This window comes from Triturus cristatus, chromosome 11, assembly GCF_964204655.1.
Source record: "Triturus cristatus chromosome 11, aTriCri1.1, whole genome shotgun sequence".
Classification (NCBI taxonomy): Eukaryota; Metazoa; Chordata; class Amphibia; order Caudata; family Salamandridae; genus Triturus; species Triturus cristatus.
Genome location: NC_140594.1, coordinates 588747858 through 588768814, shown reverse-complemented (window position 1 = coordinate 588768814; position 20957 = coordinate 588747858).

Genomic DNA, 20957 nt, shown 5'->3' with positions numbered 1-20957 from the left:
GTCCTAGGAAGATGTATAGATTTGAGTTGATGGCGAAAGGGGCGATTGTTAGAAATGGGGGTCTCTAGTTGGCAATGGCTGGCCACTGTCCAAGTAGGGACCCTTCTTCCTAAGTCAGAGTAAGCGGACTACACCCTTTGATAACCCCTGCTCATCCCTGTGGTAACGTAGCACAAGCAGCTAGGCTTATCTCAGAGGCAGTGTTTGAAGCATTTATGACCATACACAGTAACACAGTGAGGAACACTACAAAGGGACACCACACAAGTAGTTATAAAGAATAAGTACCTTTATATATAGACTTAACACAAGACCAATAACAGTAAAAAGCCACAATACTAGAAAAATAGGGTTACTCTTGAAATGCTGCAAAAATAGTTCAAGTGTGCAAAGAGGAGTTCAGTTCAAAGCAGTAGTCTCTGCGACCCTTTTACTTACAAAGCACCTGGATTCTGTAGCAAAACAACCAAAAGGTCGCTAAGGAGTTGTAGCGACGATTTTCCTCACGCGTGACCAGCAATGCGTTGAATCCTTGCCGCAAGGGAGGATGATGCGCTGATCTGTGTGCAGGACAAAACGACAAACTTCTCCACGCTAAGCCAGCGATGCGTTGAAATCCTTGTCGCAAGGGAGGATGATGCGCCAAGCCTGTTGCGTGTGCGATCTTGTTGAGATGAAAAGAAATGGCGATCCACGAGAGAGCGACGATCCTGATGTGATGCGATGAAAATGGCGGATGCCGGCATCCGCGCTGCGATGTCGTGAAGCGATGAACTCGATGCGATGATCTTTGGTTAGCGAGCACTTGGAGGCCCGCAAACGTGCGATGCGATGATCTTCGGGTTAGCGAGGAGTTGGCAGCCCGCAACCGTGCGATGCAATCATCTTGAGGTTAGCAAGCATTTGGCAGCCCGCAAACGTGTGATGCGATGATTCCCGGTAGCGAGCACTCAGCGGCAGCAGCGCGATGAATTTTCGTACGCGCTTCCGCTGCGGAGGCTCGCAAATAGACGTTAGCAACGATGTTCAGCACTCTTTTCTCTGTAGTAGAACTAGAGGCCCTGGAACTCACAGGAGCCTCACCTGCAGATTGAAATCCTCGCTGGGAGGAAACAGGAGGCTGGTTGTGGAGTCTGATGTGCCTGAGACTCCAGCAGGAGGCTAGCTCTCTTCTAGCCCTTGGGTGATTGCTTTAGCAAGTTAAAAATTAAAGTTCTCTTCAAAGTCCTTTTCCTCTTCTTCCAAGTCCAGTAGTAACCACTGCAGGCCAATCCAAGAAACAGCACACAAGTACAAGGACAGTCACCTCCTGCAGATTCCTTCAGTTACACGGACAGAGGTTCTTCCTGTTGTCCAGGAGCAATACAAATTGTAGGGGTTTCAGCACAGATATTTATACCCCAAAAGTCTTTGTTCTCCGAAGCTACAAGTCACTGAACACAGCCAGAACCAGTTCTGCCCAGCCCTGGAGCACTTTGTTTACCAGGCTGCATACTTCCTTTCAGAAAGAGGGGGTCTGCCACCAGACGTACAGTGGGAGGTGGAGCCAGCATTCACCTTGCCAGGCACAGCCCTATTCAGGTCAAGGAGCTACCCCTTCCCATACTCATCTCTCTATTCAACCAAGGTCTGACTCAGCCTGCCCTGTCCCTCCAAACCCAGACAGCCAATACACATAACAGCAGAGCACACTGGAAGGCTTAGGCAAGAAAATACCTACTTTCCAAAAGTGGTATTTTCAAACACAGAATATAAAAATAAACTTCACTAAAAGATGTAGTTTAATATTCTGAGCTCAGGCATACTAAATTTGTTTTTCTACCATGTTCTTTGGGTTAGTTAGGACTATAGAATATAATAGTCAGACTGCCCATTCTGGCCTATGGAGAACAGGTAGCCTTACAGTAGTGAAAAACAAAATTGGGTGTAATTCACTACCAGGACATGCTACACACATCAGAGCATGTCCTACCTTACACATACAATGCACCCTACCATAGGGGTGACTCACATGATGCCAAGGGAAGGTTCAGGGGCTGGGAAGTGGGTGCACTTCACAGCCAAGATGGCAGTTCTGGACTGCACACAGACTCTGCAGTGGCAGGTCTGAGACACACTTTACAAGCTGCTTATGTGGGTGGCGCAAACCAGCGCTGCAGGCCCACCAGCAGCATTGGGTTTACCAGCCGTGGACACACAGGCCACGCTACTAGGGACTAACAGGTAAACCAAATAAGCCAACCATGGATATACCAATTCACATGTCATATTTTCACAGGGAGCATTCGCGCTGTAGCACTGAATGGCAGTGGCACAGCGCCCAGAGCATCTAATACCAGCAAAAACAGAGGAGATAGCAGCGAAAAATGGAAGGGAGACCCACACCAATGGTGCCAGGTCTAACACGTGTCCCCTCCAGCTGAAATGTGGGGAGAACTACCCATCCCCTTGGATGTTCTCATCACTAAGGCGGAAAAATCTGGACAGACCATAAGCATTGGCGTGTTCTGTACCAGGGCGGTGTTCCGCCGTAAAGTCCATACCCTGTAGGGAAATTGACCACCTCAACAACTTGGGATTCTCACCCCTCATCTGCATCAGCCATCTGAGGGGCCTGTGGTCTGTCTGAACCCGGAAGTGAGTCCCAAACAGGTATGGTCTCAGCTTCTTCTGTGCCCAGACCACAGCAAATGCCTCACGCTCAATTGCACTCCACCTCTGTTCCCGTGGAAGTAACCTCCCACTGATGAAGGCTACAGGTTGGTCTAGTCTCACCTCATTTATCTGTGACAGAACGGCCCCCACCCCATGCTCTGAAGCGTCTGTCTGGACAATAAATTCCTTAGCAAAATTGGGCGCCTGGAGTACGGGTGCTGTACACATAGCAGTCTTGAGGGCATCAAAAGCTTTCTGACAGGTGTCAGTCCAGTTCACAATCTTTGGCTGCTTCTTGGAAGTCAGCTCAGTCAAGGGTGTAACAATGTTGCCATACCCCTTGACAAACCTCCTGTAATAACCTGTGAGTCCTAAGAAGGCCCTCACCTGGGTCTGGGTCCTTGGGGGCTCCCAGGCCAGGATGGTTTCAATCTTTGGCTGTAGGGGTGCCACCTGGCCACTCCCCACATGGTGTCCTAAGTACACCACAGAACCCTGCCCAATCTGGCACTTACTGGCCTTGATTGTGAGGCCTGCTCTGCGCAGTGCCATCAACACTGCCCAGAGGTGGCGTAAGTGGTCCTCCCAGGAGGAACTAAACATTGCAATGTCATCCAGGTAGGCAGCACTGAAATCCTCCAGCCCAACCAACACCTGGTTGACCAACCTCTGGAAGGTGGCAGGGGCATTCTTCATCCCAAAGGGAATCACCCGGAACTGGTAGTGCCCATCTGGTGTGGAGAATGCTGACCTCTCCTTTGCCCCATCAGTTAAGGCGATCTGCCAGTACCCAGACGTTAGATTAAACGTGCTGAGGTACCGGGCAGCCCCTAACCAATCTATGAGCTCATCAGCTTTGGGGATGGGGTGCACGTCGGTCTTCGTGACCGAATTGAGACCTCGGTAGTCCACACAGAACCTAAGTTCAGGAGTGTCACCAGGCGCTGCAGCTTTTGGTACCAAGACCACGGGGCTGGACCAAGGGCTGCTAGAGGACTCAATCATCCCTAGGGCAAACATTTTGGAGACCTCCTCCTTAATGTAGGCCCTGACTCGGTCAGTCACTCTGTAAGCCTTTTGCATGACAGAAGGACTGTCCCCGGTGTCCACTTCATGGACGCACCACTCAGTGATACCAGGCACCAGGGAAAACAAATCAGGGAATTGCCCCAACAGCTGGCGACAATCTATCTGCTGCTCCGGAGTCAGTGTGGTGGAGAGGACCACACCCTCCACTGACCCATCCTTCTGTCCTGTGCACAGGTCAGGAAGAGGCTCACTCTCCTCCTCCATTCCAGCATCTGTGGCAAGAAGCATGCCCACTTCAGACCTCTCAAAGTGGGGCTTCAGGCGGTTCACATGCAGGACCCGCAAGGGGTTCCTGGGAGACTTAAAGTCCACCAAGTAGGTAACTGGACTTTTGCGCTCCACCACCTCAAATGGACCGGTCCACTTATCTTGGAGAGCACAAGACTCCACTGGGGCCAGTACCCAAACCTTCTGACCAGGTTGAAATTCGACCAGAGTGGTGTTTTGGTCGTACCAAGGTTTCATCTCCTCCTGGCTGGCTTCCAGATTTGCCTCAGCAATATTCCTGAAACGCCGAGTCTGGTTCCTGAAGGCCAACATGTAGCTAAATACATCTTGGGGAGGTTTCCTGGGAGATTGCTCCCAGCCTTCCTTGACCAGACTCAGAGGTCCTCTTACCGGATGGCCATAGAGCAGTTCAAAGGGACTGAACCCTAAGGACTTCTGTGGCACTTCACGGTAGGCAAACAACAGGCATGGCAAGAGGACGTCCCACTTACGCCTCAGGGGCTCCTCTAGGCCCATGATCATGCCCTTCAAGGTCCGGTTGAACCTTTCAACCAGACCATTACCTTGGGGGTGGTAAGGAGTGGTGAACTTATAAGTTACCCCACACTCCTTCCACAGAGACTTCATATACACGGAGATGAAGTTGGTCCCCCTGTCAGACACCACCTCTCTGGGGAACCCCACACGGGAGAAGATCCCCATCAGTGCACGTCCCACCACGGGGGCTGTCACTGTCCTGAGTGGGATGGCTTCAGGGTACCGGGTGGCACGGTCCACCAAGACCAGGATGTACCTGTTGCCCATGGCTGTTTAGGGTCCAGAGGCCCCACAATGTCAATGCCCACTCGCTCGAATGGGGTACTAACAACTGGAAAGGGCTGGAGTGGGGCCTTGATCTTCCCCCCACTCTTCCCACTTGCCTGGCAAGTTTCACATGTCCTGCAATGAGCATCTGAGCTCTTGCGCATCTGGGGCCAATAAAAGTGGGTGACCAGCCTCTCAAAGGTCTTGGTCTGCCCCAGATGTCCTGCCAATGGAATGTCATGAGCCAACCCCAGTAGGAAGGCTCTGAAGCACTCGGGTACCACCAGCACACAGGCTGACTCTGGCTCCGCAGCCTTAGGCTCGCTATACAGGAGACTGTTCTCCCAATAAATCAGCTGTGAACCAAACATGTCACCTGCTGCCTGGGCTGCAGCCTGTCACCGCATACCCTCAAGAGAAGGGCAAACTGTTTGCTACTCACAAAACTCCTCCCTGGTGGGCCCCCCTTCCTGCTGCCAATGGGTCAGCTCAGGCAGGTCCCCCAGTTCGGCGATCTGTTTCCCGGTAGGCTCCAGGGCACCCCCTTCAGGGTCTGCTCCCTCCTGGGCCGTGGGATCCAAGGGGGCCGGCTTCCCATGTCCCCTGCACCTTCTCTCTAAGGCAGGGACCTGGGCCATACTCTCAGGCTCCAGGTCTTTCTCAACACCCTCCTTGGCTGCCATGGACCACGTGATAGCACACGCCCACTCAGGCAGACCCAACATTTCCAAGTGAGATCTCCTCTCCACCGTAGCCCACGGGGAGTTCTCTAAATCATTGCCCAACAGACAGTCTACAGGCATGGCAGGCCTCACAGCCACTTGAAGAGTTCCTGAGACCCCCCCCCACTCAAAGGGATCCTGAGCCACCTCACATTGGCTCTCTGAGTTGTCTGCGGACACTACTGGGTAGAATGCATGGGGAACAATCTGCTCTTTGGACACCAACCGGGAGCTGACAGCAGTTACACTGGCTCCTGTGTCTCATAGAGCCTCCACTCTATGGCCATTGATGGTCACCCACTGCCTGTATTTTTTAGTGTTATCAGGCAGTGCAGGCTTAGGCACCATCTCAAAGTCTCCTAGTGAGACAAGGGTCAATTCTATGGGATCCCACCCACCTTGGGCACCCATCTCCTCCCCTCCCAGGGCTACACTAGCAAGCTGGCGGGGTGGTGCACGGGGTGGTGCAGGAGCATCCCTCTGAGGACACTGGGGATCAAAGTATCTGTGGCCCATTTGACCACACTTATAAAAAGTAAGGGGCCCCCTCTGAACAGGTCTACCTGTCGGGGGCACTGGCTTCCTATCTTGGGGAGGCTGGGACACCACTGCTTGGTTCCCTTGGGAATTACTTTGGGGCCCTCTGTGGAACTCACTTGGTTTACCCCTGTCCCCCCCACCTCTCTGCTGGGGACCCTGGCCACCTTTGGCGAAGTCTCCCACTGGACCCATGCGAACCCGGGTGCTCACCCAGCGGTCCGCCTCCTCAGTAAGCTTCCTAGGTTTAGTTAGCTTGCAATCTATCAGGTGCTGGCGTAGCTCAGGAAAACAGTTACTAGATAAATGCTCCCATGCAATCAAATCATAAAGCTGCTCAAAAGTTTCTACTTTGCTACCTTTTACCCAGCGCTCCATTGCTCTGCAAAATAAAGATACATATTCAACACACGTGGTACCCTCTATCTTCTTGCAGGTTCTAAATCTCTGCCTTTACATCTCAGGGGTCAAACCATAGCGGGTAATCAAAGCTTCTTTCATGTGGGCATAAACCATCCTACTTTCTGGGGGCAGGTCCAACAAGGTATCCTTCCCCTCACTCACAAAGCGTCCCCACAACCCCGCTCTCCAATCCTTCTCAGGGACCCGGTGGGACACAATGGCTAATTCATAAGTGGCAAACCATTGCCCGATATCTTCACTTTTATGGAAATCTTAATAACCTCCTTGAGTATATACACTCTACTCTCAGTATGCACTACTGGTATGCTGTCACCAGAGGGGGAGATTTCTACACTCTTTGCTTTAATCTCCAACTCCCTCAATATTCTCTCATGCTCAAATTTCACTTTCATAATTTCAAATTCTAACTTCTTGTTCTCTAGGTCCCTCTGACCATCCATTTTAAGCCTAGCCATCTCCATGTTATGCCGCCTATCTCTCTCCCTGTCCTCCATCTCTTCTGGAGGCAGACTCCTTGAGGACACACTAGTGCCCGGGCTGGAAACTGCTTTATCTCCCACCAAATCTACTACTTCATCCTGCTGCTCTCCTGCATTCCCTTCCCCCTCCACAGGCTCTCCCATATTCTTAGGGGCATCCCTGGCCTCTAGCCAGGCCTTCAGAGCCTTGTAAAACTCTTCCCTCTTAGTGAGACCTGGGATAGGGACTGTGAAGCGTTTGCAAAAATGCTTGAGTTGCTTTGAAGTGTAGGTGTCTATTTTCTCTTCTTCCCAGGAGAGATCCTCAGAGGCATTGGATCTGGGCGTGCCCATTGTAGCAATAACTGGTAATATCAATCAAAAATAGAATCAAAAACCCTCACAAACGTATGTGGTTATGTTATGGTCTGCACTCACTAGTAGTGTACACTATAATTACTGTATGCGATCATAAATGCAAGTCCAGATCCTCACCGCTGACCACCAATGTTAGAAATGGGGGTCTCTAGTTGGCAATGGCTGGCCACTGTCCAAGTAGGGACCCTTCTTCCTAAGTCAGAGGAAGCGGGCTACACCCTTTGTTAACCCCTTCTCAACCCTGTGGTAACGTAGCACGAGCAGCTAGGCTTATCTCAGAGGCAGTGTGTGAAGCAGTTATGACCATACACAGTAACACAGTGAGGAACACTCCAAAGGGACACCACACAAGTAGTTATAAAGAATAAGTACCTTTATATATACGTGAAGCGTTGAACTCAATGCAATGATCTTTGGTTAGCGAGCACTTGGAGGCCCGCAAACGTGTGATGCAATAATCTTGAGGTAAGCGAGCATTTGGCAGCCTGCAAACGTGTGATGCGATGATCTCCGGTAGCAAGCACTCAGCAGCAGCAGCGCGATGAATTTTCGTACGCGCTTCAGCTGCGGCGGCTCGCTAATGGGCGTTAGCGACGATTTTCAGCACTCTTTTCACTGTAGTAGAACTAGAGGCCCTGGAAATCACAGGAGCCTCACCTGCAGAGAGAAATCCTCGCTGGGAGAAAACAGGAGGCTGGTGGTGGAGTCTGATGTGCCTGAGACTCCAGCAGGAGGCTAAGTCTCTTCTAGCCCATGGGTGATTGCTTTAGCAAGTTAAAAATAAAAGTTCTCTTCAAAGTCCTTTTCCTCTTCTTCCAAGTCCAGTAGTAACCACTGCAGGCCAATCCAAAAAACAGCACACAAGGACAGTCACCTCCTGCAGATTCCTTCAGTTACACGGACAGAGGTTCTTCTTGTTGTCCAGGAGCAATACAAATTGTAGGGGTTTCAGCACAGATATTTATACCTCAAAAGTCTTTGTTCTCAGAAGCTACAAGTCACTTAACCCAGCCAGAACCAGTATTGCCCCGCCCTGGAGCACTTTGTTTACCAGGCTGCATCCTTCCTTTCAGAAAGAGGGGATCTGCCACCAGACGCACAGTGGGAGCTGGAGCCAGCATTCACCTTGCCAGGCACAGCCCTATTCAGGTCAAGGAGCTACCCCTCCCCATACTCCAATGTAGATCTCTCTATTCAACCCAGGTCTGACTCAGCCTGGCCTGTACCTCCAAAACCAGACAGCCAATACACATAACAGCAGAGCACACTGGAAGGCTTAGTCAATAAAATACCTACTTTCTAAAAGTGGTATTTTCAAACACCGAATATAAAAATAAACTTCACTAAAAGATGTATTTTAATATTCTGAGCTCAGGCATACTAAATTTGTTTTTCTACCATGTTCTTTGGGTCAGTTAGGACTATAGAATGTAATAGTCAAACTGCCCCTTCTGGCCTATGGAGAACAGGTAGCCTTCTAGTAGTGAAAAACGAAATTGTGTGTAATTCATTACCAGGACATGCTACACACATCAGAGCATGTCCTACCTTACACATACAATGCACCCTACCATAGGGGTGACTCACATGATGCCAAGGGAAGGTTCAGGGGCTGGGAAGTGGGTACACTTCACAGCCAAGATAGCAGTTCTGGACTGCACGCAGACTCTGCAGTGGCAGGTCTGAGACACACTTTACAAGCTGCTTCTTTGATTTGCGCAAACCAGCGCTGCAGGCCCACCAGCAGCATTTGGTTTACCAGTCCTGGGCACACACAAGCCACGCTACTAGGGACTAACAGGTAAACCAAATAAGCCAACCATGGATATACCAATTCACATGTCATATTTATACAGGGAGCATTCGCGCTGTGGCACTGAATGGCAGTGGCACAGCGCCCAGAGCATCTAATACCAGCAAAAACAGAGGAGATAACGTCGAAAAAAGGAGGGGAGACCCACGCCAATGGTGCCAGGTCTAACAGCGATGAAGTTAGTGATAGCATTCCAGAAGGCGGGGCAGAGTCCCGGAGGTCTGTATGTGAGAGAGCCTTTGATGGTGGTTTTGCTGTTGGTTCGGAGTTGGATGTTGAGGTGCTCCATGAAGGAGGTGGAGTCGTCTGAGGTGATAGAGCATTCAAGGTTCTACTTGACATTATGGCGATGACCTGATGTGCAATCTTGTTTCTTTCGGAGGTGGCTGTGGAGATGTCCGGAGTGGATGCGGGGTTCAGCCAGGGCTCTGTGATGAAGACGACATCCTGGACGTCCGTTGTGATGGTGTCCCAGATTTCCATGGGGTGTTTTCCAAGTGAGCGTTCGTTAATAAGCAGGCAGTGGATCTTTCTGAAGGTGTTGGTCTCATCCTTGTTGGTGGGCATGGTGTAAGAGCTATCCTCGGTGTTGCAGGTGAAGCAACAGTTCTGGGAGGAAAAAGGGCCTTTGGTGGTCCTGGGGGAGGCATGTGCAGTTGTTGTTATTCTGTAGTCCAGAGTTCTGTTCTCGAAGTTCGTCCAAGGTGAAGCAGAGTGGTCTGTGGGGGTTGGGGTCCTGGCACTGGACGTGTTCCCAGTGTGTGTGTGCACCAAGCCATTTGCGTGCATGTGCTATGTGTAACACTGCAGTCCCCATGCCGGAGGGAGTCAGGCGTGGGAAGGGAGGGAGTAAGGAAGGGCCTATGTGGGGGGAGGTACCAGGCAGGGTGGAGAGGGGAACAGGAGCCAGGAGTGCGGGTGACTTCTGGCTCATGGGGTCAGAAGGAGAAGGCCACAGAGTTTCAGCGGCAGGGCAGGGGTGAGCAGGCTAGGCCAGCCTGGAGGGAGGAGAGGCAGCCAGAGAGGGCACATGTTACAGGCTTAGCCGCGATCAGCCCTAAGACTGGTTTGGGTGCAAAAACTGGGAAGAACTGGTCTGCAACTCTCCTCTCAGTGACAGAGGCTGCTGGAAGGTGTACTTCCGGAGGAGGGTCTGATAGAGTCCCGTGATGCGGGAGTCGGCAATTGGCTTTAAGGTCGGTGTGGGGGGGGACAGGGATGAACTGGTCTGCAACTCTCCTCCCAGTGGCAGAGGCTGCTGGGAGGTGTAGTTCAAGAGGAGGGTCTGAAACAGTCTCCATATCACCTATCCAGGATCGTTCAAGCTAAGACAAAACCTCACTTTGATGCTGGTTCTGCAGGAACAAATTATGGGTGATTTATGGTATAGAGTTGACCCCAAGCAGGACCCATCTTCCATCGCAGCCCTCCTTACCAATAAGACAAACTCTGTCAGGACCTCCTGGCCCATCATCACCACAGCAGAAATGGCAGCGACCATACAATCTGTTCACTCAAGAGCTCTGTCCAACCCCTCCCGCACTTCATCTTCAGCTAAGGACTGGACCTCACATGCACAGCCTTCACTCTGATTCTCAACAACTCCATCAGCACAGCCAGTTCCCTGACGCAAGGAATCATAACACCTTTGTGAAGAAGTCCTCCACAAACCCTAAAACGTTGGCTAACTGCCCACCGACTTATTTGATGCCCTACTCTGCCAAAGTCCAGGAGAAATTTTAGTAGAGCAGTGGTCCCTAAAGTAGCAATTATTCAACAATTTATAGGGAGAGGATCTATTGCAAAATAATGTTTTCTTATAATCTGAAATTACAAAAGAAAGTGTATGTACATAAGAGACAGTGGGGCGCAAAACGTGCTGAAGGCTTAAGCCGAAGTGATACGGATGTCCAATATGTGTATCACAATCTACAGCAATTGTGCACAGCCTGTATCCCACAAATATCCTTATGTAAGCAGGGCTGCACACTTAAGTCGACAGCGTTTCGTCCACAACTAACACAGGATCATCATCAGGAACTAAATTACAGTAAGCCCGAGACAATGGAGATTAACTTAAAAAGACATACATAAAGAAAATATCAACCATATATATCAGTTAAAATAACAAAAAAGCGAAAAGATGACATAACTGAATAATACACATCTTATTGGTTACACACATCCACACGAATTATGCACATTTCTCAATAAATGACGAATGTATCTAAAAAATAAAGAGGAAAAGAAAGCGAGCTATCAGAGAAAAAAATTCTATTTTAGTCCAACAGCACTTTCCAGGGACATTTTTTGGCCCCATTCAAAATACTTAAATTGAAATTACAAGTCCCAAAATGCACTGTGCTGAGAGCTAAACTGCCAGAACTGGGTGAAGGTGTCATGATTCACATGGTGTCAGTTGACAACTAAAATAGTTAATGGTATTTCTTAGAGATGACTAGTATGTGGCAGGCATAATTTCTGTGGGATCTGTATTATACAGAGCTCTTAGGAAGTATGTGCTTTTACTGCAGCAAGGGCGTGACGCAAGCCCATGGGGGGGTTAGCCTAAAGTCCTGAAAGGGGGAGGGGGGATCACCCAGCACAAGGCAAACGAATAGCAGTGAAATTTTGGGCGTCTCATCATTTTGTGTTATGGTAATGTCCTGCAGAGAAATATGCTGGTCACAATAGTGGCGCGAAGACGTGCTTGTAAACGCCAGGGGAGAGGTTATATAAGTGCAAAAATAATGCCACGTATACAAAATACCCCTCAGAAGAATTGAATACTACACTTTTTTTTTTTACACTTGATAGAGACAACCCAGTTCACTATAGAACACAAAAGAGGTCGTTGATTGGGATTTTACAATGTTTCTGAGTGAAATAATCCACTCCATAATGACATACAATTGTCACCACCTGTGACTGACTAACTCATCATGGCGGTCTCTGCACCTCACGACGACTCTGTCCCCTCACCACACACCCTCTTTTTACACACATCCGGGGCTGGAGTGGGGAGGACGAGCTGATGTCTCATTCGCTCCACTGCAGCGTGACAGCAAACTGCCTACTCGCTCGAGAGAGAGCTCTCGAACCGCGCCTGAGAGTGACTGGCAAACGAGGAGTAATTATCTTTAAACGGCCTGCAGTCAGTCGCACCTTGGCTCCCGCAGCAGAGGAGGGGTGTCGGGGAAGGTAATGCTGAGCTGAGACGAAGCACGAGCTGAACGCGGAAGTCTGGACGGTTCCCTGCTACAGGAGGCTATATAGGGCGCAGGCACTGCACTAGACCGTTCAGCAACCTTCCATAAACAAGCATTGGTAAATGCATTAGGTTTCGCCTATGGGATTAACAATAAATTAAGAGGTGTGGGAGCAGAGTATGAGTGCAGGGAGAATGGCGTGAGTGCTCTCTGTGAAGGGTGAGTGGTGTGTGAATGAAGGTTAATATGTGCCTGAGTGCAGGGTGAAAGTGCCTCAATTCATGGTGATTGATGTGTGTTCAGTGCAGAATAAGAATTGTGCATAAGGTAAGAGACGTTACCCTGTACAGTGTAAGAGACGTGCGAGTATATGGTGAGCACTATGTCAATAGTATAAGTCAGGACAAGTGGTTTGATTCAGGGTGAGAGGTGTGAGTGGAGGGTGAGAGGAATGTGAGTACTAGGGGGCATATCAACAAGGGCTTTATCTCTGCTTTTTTGGCTTTAAAAGCCAAAAAAGCAGAGATAAAACTAGCACCCTATCAACAACAGGGTGCTAACAAGCAAATTTGCATGTTAGCACCCTTTTACTCTATGCTTCCCCTTGCATCTCTAATGAGATGCAAAGGGGGCGTTCCAGAGTAAAATAATAGGAGAAATGTCGCTAAGCGACATTTCTCCTATTATCAAGAATGTCGCTAACCCTGTTAGAGACAAAAAAAGCAGCGCTAACCGCGGTTAACGCTGCTTTTTTACGTCTGCTAATTTTCAGACTTAGCCATGATATCCTATGGAAGGAGGATATCATGGCTAAGTTTGCCTGTCCCTATCAACAAGGTAACGTGTGATTATCGCTGGGTTTCCAGCGATAATCTCACGTTAGCCTGTTAGCGTGTAGATTTTTATCGCTATTGAGATAAGCGTTGCTAATAGCACGCTATCTCAGCGATAAAAATTCACGCTAGCCGGCGATAATTATCCTCACGCTAAGAGCGCTGAGCGATAATTGTCGCCGGTTGTTGTTGATATGCCCCTTTGGGGCATATCAACAAGGGCTTTATCTCTGCTTTTTTGGCTTTAAAAGCCAAAAAAGCAGAGATAAAACTAGCACTCTATCAACAACAGGGTGCTAACACGCAAATTTGCATGTTAGCACCCTTTTACTCTACGCTTCCCCTTGCATCTCTAATGAGATGCAAAGGGGGCGTTCCAGAGTAAAATAATAGGAGAAATGTCGCTAAGCGACATTTCTCCTATTATCAAGAATGTCGCTAACCCTGTTAGAGACAAAAAAAGCAGCGCTAACCGCGGTTAACGCTGCTTTTTTACGTCTGCTAATTTTCAGACTTAGCCATGATATCCTATGGAAGGAGGATATCATGGCTAAGTTTGCCTGTCCCTATCAACAAGGTAACGTGTGATTATCGCTGGGTTTCCAGCGATAATCTCACGTTAGCCTGTTAGCGTGTAGATTTTTATCGCTATTGAGATAAGCGTTGCTAATAGCACGCTATCTCAGCGATAAAAATTCACGCTAGCCGGCGATAATTATCCTCACGCTAAGAGCGCTGAGCGATAATTATCGCCGGTTGTTGTTGATATGCCCCCAGGTGAGAAGTATGTCAGTGGTGTGTGAGTGCAAAGTCAGTACTCTGTGAGTGGTGGGTGAGCAGTATCTGACATCAATGAGATGCACTTTGAACCCAAAAATGTCTATGCATTCCCCCTTCACCTAGGTGTCCTTAAGTAGCAGGACTATGCCTAGAGGTGGGCCCAAAAGTGCTGTGCCACTGGACTAAAGCGGCACCCCTCTGAAAAGGCCCAATAAAGCAGAAACCAGGGTAGAGTGCTCTGTGCTCCTATTCAGTGGGGAAGTGGCCTAACAGTGTGGACAGAATGATCTTTTCTGGTGCAGAAGCGTGACTGACTTGCATGTGGCTGGTCTCTGTCATGGCACAGACAAAGAAATATCAGTGGAATGAAATGTGTCTCAGAGTGGCTGTCAGTGGCTGAGATTAATTTAAGCATTCCACCCATCGTCATTGTGCTGTCTAGCACTTGATATTACAGCGCTAGCCGTTCACCTGTGGTCTGTACTTTGTGAAAGGCTGTGCTAAAAACCAGTAACTCCTTTAAAGCAGCTTATGGGGATGAGCTTATGGGGAGGTGGTATTTTTCCTTCACGCATTCAGCCACCAGGCAGACTCACTATGACAGGGGCTTGACGCTACTAGAGTGCCCTTGAGATGGAACAGTTAGATTCGGGGGGGGAGGGGGTCACAAGTTGGTAATTTCAGAGTGCAACGTGTTAAGATTTCCATGCATGAGAATGGATGCATTATATCTTTGGGTATTGTTCATACACAATGTAGTAAACTGCATGTTGATGTTTTGAACAGAACAATAACCAATAAAAACTTTTTTTTCAAAAAGAATGCAATTACCAGGCTGTGTATGTCCGCCTTCCCTACATCCTTTTGTGATATTCTACCTGGTATTACTAGGCTTTCTTGTTCTATTTTGTCCCCCTTACATGTTGCAATATTCCTAGGTGGAGGCTCCTCTCAATAACAAGTAGCTCGGCAAACACTATAAAATTGAAATATAAATGTAAAATTTGCGAGTTGACTTGCTCGGCCATTAGAACAGACCAATTATTTTATGACAATATAGTACTAATATTCTAAAGAAGAAAAAGTGTCTCTGAGGATCCTAACAGTGATTTTATTATACTTCAAACAGCTCTAGATTGCAGTGTTTGTGCTAATCCAGCAAGAAGTGTATGCCCATCATATCTGCTCAAGGGTGCCCGTAGTGCATCATCCCCATCTCCTGAAGGCCCATGTGATGTCAAGATAATTTCTTTCCTTTTGCACCTTTTTACAATGAAGATGCTAAGACCATACACCCAACAAAATCTAAGGCAATGTACCTTCCTTGCCTAGAGAGTGATGTTCTTGGGCTCCATTCAGGTTAGTGGGCACCTATATCCAGTCCTTCCCCCACAACCAGTCCCTCTCACTGCCAGTGGACCAGCAGGTCAGGGGTAAATCAATATAAATATCAGGCCGCTGGCCATTCTCTTTCCCGGCTGCATCGAAGGGAGTTTGAAAGAAATGTTAATGTGAGAGCACACATCTGGGATACAATGCTATTAGAACACTGAGCTCGTTTTTGGCTCGGAATTCCTAAAGGATCTCAGGCCGAGGCAGAGCCAGGCACATCAAGTGTTGAAGTGTTGGGCAGCTATTTCAGGCAGCCTGGCACTGCCAGATGGGCAGCTTGAAACAGCAAGTGTGTGGACGTTTTTGGTCCTATAATGGCCCATGGGACAAAACAAAATGTCCCATAAATTCCAGTCCAACAATGGGCTCACGGTGTGCGCCAGTCTCGAGGCTTCGGTGGCTCACCCACCTCTTGTGTTTAACCTTATTATTAACTCCAACTGGGTGATATTTTAGTAAATGACATTTAGGACACAATATTTTAGTCAGACCACACCACACTGTTCTGGTACCACATGTTAGTAGTATAATTTAATCGTTTAATTGAGATGACCCCACAGAGAGGATTACTGCCATCCTTTGGGCGAATTGGGGGAACAGAAGAATGCCTTGGAGCTAACCTAAATCCTACAAGGTACATTTGATGACTGAATTCACATGGGTAAAGAGGTTAGATGACTGTCATAGAAGCACCAAGACTGCAAACCTTCTGAATTGGCTTTGGCATAGGGCCTATTAAGTGTGGCCCAGAGAAAGTAAGAGGAGTAAGAAGAGATCATCATGCCACTTACATTTATCTTCTTAGAAATTTGACTCTCGCCCACTAGAATGTTTCTTGATCCTTTTCTTCAAAAATACCTTTTTATGGAGAAATTTTCGAAAACTCGATGCCCTGTCTTTTGTTTTTACTAGTTGCAAGTTATATCCTTCAAATACTATTTTGTTGTGGACACGTCCCAGCCCCTAATGTCTTGCACGGACAGGAGAAGATCTTGAGCATGCATGTTTTCCTTAGTTCTGTGAAGGTTTTGAACATTGTGGGCATCTTTCCCCCAGTCAACAGAAAGGGATCACACTTTATCTTGACAATAACAGGGCAGCATCCCTTTTTTAATCTATTATACCTTGTAGCCCAGCACTCAAGTGATCTGCTCAATAGTTGCCCAAAGGCCCAGAGGGCAGGAAATGGCTGGTCAGTGGTTGTCATAAGAAGTTGAAAATGATCTACATTTTAAAAATATTTCAAAATTGGAACAAATACTCAGCTAGACAAAATAACCTCATCTGGGGGTCTTCCTGGAATTCTGCTTTTTAGCGCAAGGTAAGGCTATAACCTCTTGAATTGAGTTGAAGGTCCCTTTTTAGCACCCTGTTGGTAATTCAATATTAAGGGTAACATACAATCAGCATATTAGATCAGTAATGGAGCACACATATGGAGGCATTGCTATAACAGCAAATAAAACTATCAGGGATGTCTATCCCCCATTGGGATAAACAGCCTCTGATAAGATAGGGTGGATAGGGTGATTCCTGAAAAGTAGGCACAGTTTCGCTCAGCCTAATTAATGTTCACTTCCATGCCTCTCAGACAAAGGAATCATGCAAAGGAAAAGACTAGGGGTGTATGAAAATGGATATTTTTTCAACATTATTTTATGAAATTTCATGGAACGTTTGGAAATTAGGTGAAATTGTCAATTTAGTGTGAACTGTGTTTCGCTTGTTTTTCGTGACTTTTTCTGTGCAAGGGCATACGTTTGATAAAAGGTCATGCAGGATACCGACAGGACACTGGTGTGATCAGAAAATGTCTAGACGACACATTTTCTGCATGAACCAGTCCCCATGGGTGAAAATTATGCAAAATCATGTAGTGCAAGATTTAATGAAATTTCATGTAACGCAAAGTTTATGAATATTCTCTATTTCGGTGGTGTGATTTAAATTTCACCCAGACCTACACAAGACAAGCCAATTTGTTGTGCAGGTCAAGCCCTAACAATCTTTTTGACAGAATGAAGCACCATAGGGACACCAACTAGGGACTTAGTTAAAAAAAACTGGGGGATTATCAGCCCATCTACCAGCGAGCCAGCATCATCCTGGGATAGAGGGGAGGGGCCTGATTAACATATTCAACAGAGGTAAGAAATGTGAAGCAGGACAGTGTAAAAAAATCATAAAATATACCAAAACACAGCTCATGCACAAAAAAACTCAGCTACATCCATGAAAGGCATGTCTTACTTAAGCCAGTCATAGATCCTTATAGAACAATGACTCTGTCAAAATCACTGGCCATTGCTTTTAACCTAGATCCTGCCACAGCAACCTCCAGACTTCTAATCTACTTTTCCATTATTATCAAGTCTAAATAAGCTGAGGGGACCCGGGGCATTTACCAGGGGAAGTCTGTGGCGATGAATGGCCAAAAATCCTTTGAGACTAGCAACAGAAGCTAATATTGGGTCAAACGATAAGAGCTGCAGGTGCATTCAGTGCCATCCTGCTGTTCTAGAGGCTTTCAGCCCTACCTATATTTGGCAGCATTTCACTTTCCAGTTAGTACAGGGGGCACTCTGCTCCCATGAATCTTCCAATCCTTGTCAGTGTCTTTTTCTCCTTGGAAGTCCAAAGCATGCAATGTCTTTTTTTTTGTCCTCATCTCACCAAGTATGCGTCCGCAATTCTTTAAGAGCCGCCCATCCAACCTGTGGGCCCGTGGCTGCTGCATTCGCTTTGGTCTGTACCCGGAACCAGACCTTCCCCATTGTTGGTGGCTTGGTGTAATCATAGGACCGAGAGGAGCCAAGAGGAGTTATACTAGCCCCAGACTTCTACCCCACGTTGTAAAGGCCTGCCAAATGTTCAAGCAGTTCTCATGTCCTCCTCCCTGGTCTAATCGTGCCGTTATGGATGCAGCTTTAACCCAGTCTTCAGGCTTAGGAGGCAAAGGGTTTCTCCAATTCATACAAATTTCCCTCTGTGCTATTAACACAAGATATAACAGTAAGCCTCTATGTGTATAACTCATCTTATTACTTAACGTGCCATCATCCCCAAACAAAACCAGAGTCCTATTTAGAATGATTTTCTCTCTAAAGATACCACAGAGGGCTTCCTTGACTCCTCTTCAAAAAGCAGAGAGTCTAGGGCACTCATAAAAAATATGGAGGTCGTTGGCTTTGATGAGATCACACCTTGGACATTTAGGAGTGTAGAGTGGAGCAAACTTGGCTATCCTAGCAGGAGTGTAATATAATTGATTCATGACAAAGAAATGATTCTTCTTGAGATTCACCGGCTTAACATACTTATATAGCAGCTTCAGAGAGGGTTCATATAATTCGTCGATGTCACATTCCAAAGGTACCTGGTTCCATACTAGACGTTGTGGGGGGTATTCCTTCTCCTCTGCCTCTAAAGACTTCTTATACCATTTGGAGATTTCCTTAAGGTTAACGTCTTGAAAGGATGGCTCCACCTCCCAATCCCCATGTATTTCTCTCTTTTCTGCTGCGAACCAAGAGATTAATTGCATGTATTTGAATCTGGAGAGGCTATTTCCAATCCTAGCTCTTAAAACCTCCCATGGATGGACCCCCTCTGATGATACCAGCTCTGACCATATAACAATACCTGCTCTTTTAATTGGTGTTGCAAGACTGTCCTTAAGGCATTCCGGAGTCCCAGGGGATTCTCAAATTGGGGCAAACTTGGAGTAATAACCTATCCCCCATCTACTTCTGACCTTATACCACAGGCTAAGGTCAGCCTCCAGTACTTTCAGTCGCACTTTTTTAAAGTACCTTGGAGCCCCAAATGTATACAAGAAGCCATCTCCACCATCCAGCCTTGTCATTTCAGCTAAAGGTCTGCCCCAAGATGACTCGTCTGGTTTCGTAAGTAACATCCGGATACTTGAAAGGCGATACAATACCACTTAATATCCGGAAGGGCCAACCCTCCTTTAATGAGCCTATGTTTTTTCCAAGCCAATCTGGCACCTTTATTGGGCCAGATGAAACTCGTGATTTTACTCTGGATTTTACTGATGTCCAGTTTTGGAAAATTAAGGGGAATGGCATTAAAAAGGTACGATAGTTTATGGAGAATAACCATTTTAACTAGGTTGACCCAGCCGTAGATTGTTAAAGGGAGGTTCTTCCGTCTGGCTAGTAGACGATCAACTTCTTTTATAGTCCTATTTAGGTTGAGCTGCGGGATTTTCTCGATATCCTTGATGATTATTATACCCAGATATTTAAATTCTTGGCTTATTCTACCCCCAGTTATCGATGTTCCAGCACATCACCTCAGTTTTAGTGGTGTTGGCTAGATAACCTAAAAGTGATCCAAATTCCTCTAGCAGAATTTCCACCCTTGGTAATGTCACCGCAGGATTATGGGTATATAGCAGCAGATCATCTGCATATAGCGCGACCTTGCTGCTATATTGATGAGATTTAAAAGGTGTAATCAGATCATCTGCCCTAATTGCTTGTGCCAGGGGTTCTATATAAATGTTGAATAGAAGGGGAGAAAGGGGGCATCCCTGTCTTGTTCCTCTGAGAATATTAAAGCTAGATGTTAAAATCCCATTTAATAGGATTCTAGCGGAGCCCCCCTGATAGCAATTTACCAAAGTCTGAGTAAAAATGGGCCCAAAGCCCATTTACCTTCACACTTCCCAAAGATATATCCAACAAACTCTATCAAACGCCTGGGGTTCAGATTAAGCTGTGGCCAGATCTATATTGCCAATTAATTCTTGCGTTTGTTCTTGAATATATCTTTTAGGAATCAATCGTTTCTGGTCTACATTAATCAACTGTGGAGCAATTTTGACCAATCTCCCTGCTAGAATGCTCATGAAAATCTTATAATCTGCATTCAGCAGAGAGATCGGTCTGTGAGAATCGGCCCATAGAGGGTCCTTTGCTGGTTTCAAAATAAGCACTCTTTCCATGACCTAGGTGTCTTGCCTTCAGACTGATAAACTGAATTGAATAAAACACTCATAATCTGGACCAATTCCTCCAGCAGAAGTTTATATACCTTGCTAGGAAAAGCATCTGCAGCCTTATTATTTTTACTTTTAGCAATTTGCTCTCTGATCTCTCCCTCATTTATTGGGGCATCTAAGAGTTCGCAGCTTTCAGCTGTCAAGGTCAATGGTGATTTCTCCCTCAACCAGTTCTTAAGTATCTCCGTGCTTGGTGTAATTTCCTCCTTGTATAGCTCATAAAATAATGAAATCAACCGAGCTTGCATGTCTACCAGTCTACTCGATGTTTCCCAATTCTCGTTAATAATTAATTCATTTATGTGATTCCTTGCGCGATCTGCTCTGGCTTTCCATGCCAGAAGTGCTCCTGCCTTCTCGCCATATTTCAAGTTCTGCATAGATTTTGCCAGCCACTGGTGCCTTACATTTCTGGTCTAGCAGTACTCTAAATTCCTGGTGGCATTATCGAGGTCCTTCTGGACTAGTATCTTTCAGGTGCCCCCTGATTAAACCAGATCCTTTCTGCATCTAACTGAAAGATTTTATCTTCCAACCTACGTAGTTCTAATGATTCCTCCCTCTTCTTGGTGCAGTACGGCTATGTAGATAGCCCCTCAGATAAGCT